The sequence below is a fragment of the Aethalodelphis obliquidens genome, unplaced genomic scaffold (assembly GCF_003676395.1).
Source record: "Aethalodelphis obliquidens isolate GAN/ISIS:26980383/991018 unplaced genomic scaffold, ASM367639v1 scaffold1, whole genome shotgun sequence".
Taxonomy (NCBI): Eukaryota; Metazoa; Chordata; class Mammalia; order Artiodactyla; family Delphinidae; genus Aethalodelphis; species Aethalodelphis obliquidens.
Window position 1 is genome coordinate 3,387,222 of NW_020837945.1, and position 9,601 is coordinate 3,396,822.

A 9,601-nucleotide genomic window follows, 5' to 3' on the forward strand; every position below is an offset into this window, starting at 1 on the left:
GCAGGTAGGTCTGGTTCAGTCTCCCCGGGGGTCACTGCTCCTTCCCCTGGGTCCCGATGCACACACTAGTTTGTGTGTGCCCTCCAAGAGTGGAGTCTCTGTTTCCTCCAGTCCTGTCGAAGTCCCGCAATCAAATCCCATTAGGCTTCAAAGTCTGATTCTCTAGGAATTCCTCCTCCTATTGCTGGACTCCCAGGTTGGGAAGCCTGACATGGGGCTCAGAACCAAAGCCACTCATTTTAACATTGCTGGTGACACCATAAAGAAGATGCTAAACGGCCCAAGCTGGTTCACATTTTATGTGGTAACATCTTGGGTACGTGATTGGCACCTGAGCCATCAGGCTGCTTTGGTGAGATGCCTCTGGTTTTCACCAAGAAGCTAGGCAGTGCCATCCTGGAGGGCGGTGGGTGAGGGGTGAGGTCAGGGCACCTGGTCCAGGTCTTACCCACCACTGAAGAACCATAGGGTTCAGGACATTCTCTTAACCTCACCCCCAGGCCCCTGAGTCCTCCTTCATAACCGGCCTTGGCTACATGTTAGGGCTGTTAGGAAGAGAAAACAGGATCCTTGGTACAGGGGACTCTTTCTGTCATTTGTTTTTGCATAAACTTGTGTAGCAACTTGAATGGTAAAAGTGGTTTTGTCTCCATCAGGGTGAAGTTTGCATCGACGCTGGAATGCTAATAACTAAGTCTGGGAGGTGGCCTATTCCACACCCCTCTGACCAGGGCCACACCTGCTGTCAGAGCCTCTGTCTTGTGGAAGGTGCTGCACAGCAGGGACAAGAGAACCAGTTTAGGACACAACCAGTGAGATAAGACTTGGCCCAAGAATCATAATCCTTTATACATCATACTCCAACCAGTGGACGTGCAATCAGATTTGCCTGAATTCTAGGGCCCAGTCTTTGGGAACTCTATTTAGAAGAAGTAGAGGGAAGACATGAACAAAACGTATAAAATTGAAATAAAGTTTAGTCAGGCTCTTCTGAGATGATCAAATCCAGGCCCTTTGTCCAGTAAATGAAACTCTCCCTACTGGTCAATCATGACTGATCACTAAACCACAGGATAATCTGGGGCTTATGAAACAGTATTACAGAAACAGCCTCAGAGCAAAGCAGGGGCTAGTAACTGCCATCCTTGGGCAGCCCCACTTAAGGGTAGTTTACATGTAATTCTTCTTATTCTTTCCTCTGCTGGAGTGGAGACGGTTCACCACCAGTCCCAGCCAGATGGAAAGTCCTCATGCCTGAAATAACAAATGTACTCACACACTTCTGTCTGGGGTAGACATGGATTGAAATTTGGTCTCAAGGTCAGGAGAGGTGCAGCACCAAGGCCCGAGGGGGTAAGACTCCAGCCAGGGACAGCAGGCGGGAGGAAGTAACACAGCCAGTGTCCCTGGGAGGGGGCTGGTGCAGTCCTCACCTTGGGGACTGAGGTGCAGATCAATGGGAGAATGTACAGTGTCTGCACTTACCCCAGGCTCCTGGAACCTAGGCAAGGAATCAGCAGATGAATTCCAGGCTCACTTGCTGGGCAGAACAACCCTGGCTGGTGCCGAGCTGAGCGTAGGATGCTTAGCTGCAGCTCGGCAGAGTCAGGGAGGCTGGTGGGGATGGCTTGGGGCTGAGGAATCAGGTATCAGGCTCCTTGTCTCTCACTCCTAGTTTTAAACTCCTTGGAGGCCATGGTTAGGACTTGGTGGGTGTTTGGAGCCTTGGTTAGTGGAAGGGATTGCTGGGCTTTGGCATTCCCTCTCTGAACAGAGAAGGGTGGTGAAGGCTATTGCTGGGCTCAGCGGGGAGGAAAGTGTGGAGAGGCCTGGGCGAGCCTGCACCTCACTGACACGGCCTCTGCGTGGATCGAGGACTCAGTGGACAGGAATGTGTGGCTTTGCTCAGTGGGATTGCTGAAATCTATGGGATTATGGGCAGCTCACACCAACTCCTGACCTGTGTTTAACTTTAGGGAAGGTTTAGGGAAGGTGTGAGCAAGCAGGTCTTGGGGGAAGCAGGTCAGTGGGGTGTGGCCAGTGGGGAACCCCTCCAAGGTCAAATACCTGCTCCAGGACTGACTCACTGCCTCACCCATGGAGGGGAGGTGGCAGGTGAACTCCCCTCTTTTTCTCTTTTTGGGGAGAGCAAAGCCATTACACCTCATTTTAAAAAATACAGTATTTTTCAATTATAAAAGTTTATTATGTGCCTTATAGAAACATTTCAGGGACTTCCCTGGTGGCACAGTGATTAAGAATCCACCTGCCAATGCAGGGGATGCAGGTTCGATCTCTGGTCTGGGAGGATCCCACATGCTGCAGAGCAACTAAGCCCGTGCACCACAACTACTGAGCCTACGTGCCACAACTACTGAACCCCATGCACCTAGAACCCGTGCTCCGCACAAGAGAAGACACCGCAAAGAGAAGCCCACACACCACAATGGGAAGCGCCTGCACCGCAATGAAGAGTAACCCCCGCTTGCCACAACTACAGAAAAGCCTGCACGCAGCAACGAAGACCCAATGCAGCCAAAAATAAATAAAATACATAGATAAAAAAACAAACACACAAAAAACATTTCAATGACCAGGAAAGCAGAATCCAAGAGAAGGGATGGAACTCACCATTTCACAGTGACACCCACTGGTGTATCTTCTTTTTTCTCCTTTTTTCTACTGAGTTGTTTGTAAAGCTTTGTTGTCTTGTTCTTTCTGAGTTAACACTGCAGGATGAAAATTCTCCACGTGATTACAAATTCCATAGAAATACACTAGTGATGGTTGCATGTTTCACCATGTAGCTGTAACCAAGATGTGTTAGCGATTTCTCTACTACTGGTAATTTGAGTTGCTTATAATTTTTCACTATTAGTAAGATTTCCTTTGATGAACATCTTCATGCAAAATGATTTTTCTTGGGGAAAAAAGTGATTTTTCCGTGCTTGGGATTCTTTCTTTAGGACATCTCCAAAGTAGATTTACTGAGTCGGAGAGTGTGCTGTTTCTCAGATTCTTGGTACAAAATACCATGTTGATTTCCACAGAGGTGATGCCGATTTCCACTTACTATGGGTGTAGGTGTTCATTTCACCTGAGTTTCATTCAGCAGCATTGAATCTTCTCTTTAAAAAAAATCAAAATCTGACAATTTGATTGGTTTGAATATTGTTATTGTTTTAAATTATTTCTTTGATTGCTAATAATTTTTCTCACTTTTCCTGTAATTTTTAATCATTTGCATATTGTTTTCTAAGAATTTTGTGTTCACATTCTTTGTTTCTTTAATTATTGGAGTTCCAGGGTTTTAGAAATCATTTTGTGTGAGATCTTTACATCTTAAAGTTTTTAAACCTTTGTCCATTATATATACTATAAACTTTGCACAGTTAAAATTTTTTGATATCCAAAGTTCAAGATATTTTACACAGTCAAATTTGCTCTCTACCTACGTATTTATATACATTTAGATGATTTCTCTCATTTTTCCAAGGGTTAGAAATCCCTAAACCTTCCAGAAGTTTGTTAAGTATTTACTGTCATTTTCTTTAATTTACATTAAACATAGCTGCAACAGTACCTGCTTTGGTTGTTGGTCAAGAGGTCAAAGTAGGTTATCATTGCTTCCTTCCCATTTCATGTCCTGTTATCATCTGCAGTCATTCCAGCTGGATGTGGTTATCTCCCTGGTAGGGTGACCCAAATCTTGACATCTGTAGGATATGAGTTCTTAAGTGGTCTTATATTTACTGCGTTGCTTTGGTTTTTCATCGACCAGGACCCCTGAGTGAGAAAGCACTACCAGTGACCCCCTTGGGCTACAAGCATTGTCCTGCTGGTTCCCATGGTGCAGCAGTTACACAGTTTCCTTTGGGAATTAGAACCACTCCTTCTAGTTGATAATTCTCTGCCAGCTGGTTCAGGGGCCTGAAGAGGTCAAGGGTACTATCTTCACTGCCAGTTCAGTGGAACCAAGAGTGTGTTTCTAAGTGGAAGCCAGCCTCTCTTGGGCAACAGCACTCAGGCCATGGTCACGGGGATGGGAAGCAAAATTTCTTACATCCTTTAGTCATCAGAAAATCCACTCCTACTTCTCTTGCTTGGTTTCTGGACAGGCACACTTGGCTTGAGATGGTCCCATATTCTGCTGCTGTTTGAAGCATATACTGCTGGCTGCCAAGCAGATAGGTCCATCATTCTATGAAGCTAGCTGCCCCTGGGTGGTGGGCATGTGGAAAGACCAGCGAATAGCTGGGACATTGTTCTATTTCTTTGACCTAAAATGTGTTGTGATGTATTCTGTGCACTGGATTACACTTGCTGTAAATACACAAGTGAGTGGTGGTGCTGCCAGGGGCTGCAGGCTCAGAGGGAAGGCATGTCCAGACCCAAACTATGTGCCCCTGGCCCTCTGTAATGGAAGGAATCCTATCAAATTAACTTGCTGCCAGCTTGCCAGCCACTGCTCCTGGGTAATGATGCTATATCCAGTCTCACGTGCCAGCCTTTGATGGGAATTCAGTGGTATAACTCAGATCAGCCACAGTGAGCAGAAACTCATGGGATTGATCCTATATGTCACCATCGCCACTTTTTACATGGGCCATTTGTATACGGACAGGGAAAAGAAAATTGATGTGTTTGCATTCATGAGCTCTGCATTCATCCCTGGACGACACCTACTGCAGCCAATGAGAGAGCCTGAGCCAGAGGCCCCAGGAAAGCTGTGGTGGCACAACTAAAGCTCAGAAACTAGAAGACGGTAAATGTTTGTTGCTTTAACCCACTAAATCTTGGGGTCATTTGGCACATGGCAACAGAGAACTTAGACAGATCTGTGCTGTTTCACTTATTAGGACTTCCCAAAGGCTCTGTACACTATCTGTGTCTGCCATGACTATTTCACAAGCCATAGAAACTTCTGGGCTCAGTGGCAGGGCATCTTGTATTACAGCCTGGACCAGCTGCTGCCAAGCAGTCTATGACTCTTAACTCTACTCAAAATTGCAAACTTACCCGTGGCTTGGTAAATAAGCCAGAACAATATGTCCAAATGTTGTGTATATTATCTCAAAATCACATGAGTATTTTGGGGGTGAGTGGTACAAGCTGCAGAAAATTATCTTTCTCTTTCAAGAGGATATTTCCAGTGTACTGGGTCTCCTAACACCTCACTCATAGGCCAGGTCCCTGAACTTTTGCAGTTCCAATCTCTGACACATCTGTGTTTTGCTAAGGCATCTTACTTCCTGTTTTCCAAATGCAATCAAAATAGCATCCTGTCATCAGTGTAATGGGCCAGCGGGATGTTTAACATAATGTTCAAGGTCCCTCTGAATGTGTTATATCAGAGAACAGGGGACTTGATGTAACCCAATATAACTCACACAGTAGAGGTATATTGCTGCCCTTGCCATGCAAAGGCAAAGTACTTCTGATGATTTTTTTCTGAAGGAATGGGGGAAAACCAAACATTTTCTAGGTCAGTAGCTGCATATCAGGTGCCAGGGAATTTGCTCCAGTAATGATATTTCATCCAGAACCTCAGCAACAATTGTCATCACCACTTGGTTAAATTTATGATACTCTATATCAAGGACGTGACAAATGTCGGTCTGTGGGCCAAATCCTGTGTGTGGCCTGTTTTAATACAACCTTTAAACTAAGAATGGTTTCTACATGTTTTAAGGGTTACAAAAATAAAACAAAGAAGAACATGTAATAGAGGTCAAATGTGTTCCACCAAGCCTAAAATATTTACTACCTGGCCCTTTACAGAGGATGTGTGCTCTGTAGTCATTCTCTGTAACTCACCTGGCCTGAGCACTGGCCAAACATGCGAGCTCAAAGGGCATGTGCAGTGACCACTCCTGAATCTTTCACATCCTTGATAGTGACATGGATTTCTGCAATTCCTTCCTGGACAGTGATAGTGGTTTTTCTTCCCTGTCTTGGTGAGAGAGACTTCCGCTATAATATGCCTCTCCAAAAATCAGAGAAGCAATGTAGCTACTGAGTGTATCTGTTCTGGGCCTTAGGAGGTCCCCAAGGGATGTGTGTGTCACCTCGCTGGACCCATAGTGAGGCCATGTCTTGGACCAAGACTTCAACCAACATCTGAAATCCACAGGTTCCATCTTTGGTGAACCACAGGAGATTTGGGCTCTGAGGATTAGTGTCAGTTCAGAGCTAATATTTAATGACCTTCAGAAAGCCTAGATAGTTTTCTTTCTCCAGTAGTAGTCACCCCGGTTGTATTAGTTTCTAGGACTGTATCATAAAGTACCACAAGCTGAATTTACAACAGAAATTTATTGTCTCTCATTTCTAGAGCCTAGAAGTCTGAGATCAAGGTGTCACCAGGGTTGGTTCCTTCTGAGGGTAACTCTCTCATAGCTTCTAACAGCCTCAGGCATTCCCTTGGCTATAGATGGTGTTCTCCCTGGGTGTCTTTACATCATATTCCCTCTGTGTATGTCTGTGTCTAAATATCCTCTTTTTATAAGGACACAGTCATAATGGATTAGGGCCCACCCTAATGACCTCATCTCAACTTGATTATCTGCAAAGATCCTATTTCCAAATAAGGTCACATTTACGGATACTGGGGGTTAGGACTGCAACATATTTTGGGGAACTCAATTAAACCTTAGCAAACGAGTACTAGTGAATGGCTCAGATCACTCTGGGGAAGGCTTGGGGGACGGCTCATCACTTGTATCTGTGGCTTTGCTGTAAGGCTCTTCCTCAAGGTGACCTGGCCTCCATTCTTGGTGAGGGACTCGGTCCCACATCAACTCTGGGCTACAAAGACTTGAGAAGCCCAGAGGGGATTGTGAAAGATCCTGGTGGCCCCCGACCAGGGCATTTTTGAATATCTGAGTGATGGGGGAACCCAAAAGAGTTGCAGGACTGCATTGGCAGGAGCCTGGGGAGGATGGTTGAGTGTGGAGTCAAGGGATGTTGGACCCTAGGGTGGCCGAGAAGGGTGCACATCATAGGTCCATCCAACACTGAAGCCTCTCTGAGCCGGGACCCCCTCACCTGCAGCATCACTGAGCTTCCCACAGCTAACGTGCCTGTGAAGTACCTGGGAACTTTCTAGAATGCAGATTTGAATTCATGAAGCCTGGGAGGGAGCGTGTCTGCCGAGATCCCAGGGGTGGGATGCTGCTAACCCAGGGCCACCTTGAGTAGTGAGGTTGCCATGTTTTGGAGGTGGAAGGTGGGTCTCCGGCATTTCCCCTGCATGAACTCTTGGCCACCTTCGAGCCCAGGGCTTGGCTACCCACTCACAGGACGGTCATAGCCTCCTGTACGCTTGGCCAGCACATCCGCCCTGAATCCTGGGGAGTGTGACGATGTCAGTCCTCTGAGCTTGGCACCTCATCCTCTGTGGTCTGACACCCCCAAATCTACCCTCAGTCTCCCCCAGAATCCTGCCAATGCAGCTCTGCAACTCTCCTGGGCACAGGCTGTCCACCCTGGCAGGCCAGTGCTTGTGTCTGGGCCATGAGGGGTCTCACCCTCGTGCACCTGGAAGCGATGCGGGATGTGGAGATGGCCCCATCCTGTGTCCACATCCCGTGTGAGCCCTTGGGTGGTCAATGGTCAATGGAAGCATTTATGGAGGGGAGAGATGCTTGGCCTCAGATGGGGGTGGAGGGGTCATCTCTGCTGGGGGAGAAGGGTCAGGGTATTTGCTCAGGATCCCAAATTCTTGGCCTCACCTTTCTGCCCAAACTTCCCAACCCCATGTCTCAGAGTTTAACTCTTTGCTCTCCAAGGCCAAGACCTTGGTGTAAGGAAGTGGGATGTGATGGACGTCTAATTGGTGCTGAAAATCCAGGAGCCTGGCCCAGCCTGAGCCCAGCCCTCACTGCCTCACAACAGTGGAGGCTTAGTTGGGAAAGCCACTCCCTTTTCCCATTCCCAGAGGGACACTCTCACTCCTCCATTCCTTCTTTCCTTCTTGAATGTTGTGTAGCTCTCAGAAGAAGCCAACTGACCCCCATATTTATCACGTGACTGTTACCATGGAAACGAGATGCCCCCAGGTACCTTAACTCACACTCATGCTCCCAGGTACCTTACCTCACACTTCACTCCACATCACCTCTGGTAGGTTTGGGACCTTTTTCCACCTCTCCAACCAGGAGACATGCCCTGGGAGCCAACCTTGGGTCTCATTTCCGGGGTCGGTTAACAGGGTCACTGCTGGTAGCAATTTCTGTGTCAGTCAGAGGCCCTGCAGGAAGCAGGCCTGTCACTCCAAATCTGGGTAATTCAAGGAAAGTTTGATGGAGAGAGTGTTGACCTCTCTTTGGAGCTAGTGAACCCCTCAGCCTGAGGAGTGAAGAGAGGGGTCAGTTTTGGTGAGCCAGAGAAGACTGCTGTGTGGAGAGGGCCGCCCACGGGGCTGTGGGTAGACGTGGAGGTACAGCCTGTCCAGGGTGACACTGCCAGGAGGGACCAGGAGGCAACCTCCGCCCACTGAGTTCACTTTCTCCCAAGTATCCACGTCCTACTGGTGCCACCACAGTGGCCAAAAGCCAGGGGATGTGAGGGCTGGAGACACAGCTGATGCGCCTCCAGGGGCTCAGAGAGCTGACCAGGATGGGCAGACAGAGGACCCCAGCCCACCCCACTCAGACATGCACCCCCGAGCAGAACCAGGGTGACTGTGAGATGGAGGTCGACGGGGGGCAGGCCAAGTCAAACTACACACAGTGGGAGTGGGTGTGGGGAGGGGGCCTGGAGATGGAAAACTTTAGCCCCAAAGCAGGAAGGCTTACTGGGCATGCAAAACCAGGGGCGCCCACTTGGAAACCTAGCACGAGAGGACTGCAAGTTAGATTAGGCTCCAGCTGCCTCAGGGTCCGGACACATTATTTTCTGTCAAGAAAAGTGAAACCCAAGAGGACTTCCAATATTTGTACAAGGCGACCCAGCTCGTTAGTGGACCAATACTCAGCTCAGTGCAGTGCCTTCTTCACCAAATGGTCATTTTCTAAAAACAAGACCATCGTGTGGTCTTGTGTTAGTGTTGTCTGCCAGGAGTCTTGGAATCACCACTGCAAATCTGAGAGGCGGTCTGGAGAGTGATGTGGGCCCCCGTCCACCCACCCCCCACTCACTCGGGAGGGCAAAGTCAGACACACACCGGGAAGGATGTAGCAAACAACCACGAATCCTGCCCGTTGGGCCTCCCCTGGAGACCCCGGCTCAGGGTCGGCAGCTGGAGCCAGGGTGGCGGGCTGGGGGGGAGCCTGACTAAGAATGTGGGGGCCCCAGTTCTGACCCTGCTCCCCTCCCAATGGGCTGACAGGACACACGTACCAGGTCACCCAAGAGAAGTTATTCTCTCTCCAAGGCCAGACTCATTTTCCTCCGAACCTAATCTTTCACTGAAGAAAAGAATTTCTCTTACATTCATTCATTCGTTCGTTCATTCATTCATTCTTCAACAGATATTTGTTGAATAAGGCGCTGTCGTAGGTGCTGGGGCCACCTGAACGCACAAAATAGATGAAGCTCCCTGCATTGTGGACCTTCCGTTCTACTGGGGGGGCGAGGGTGTCAATACATAACAAGGACA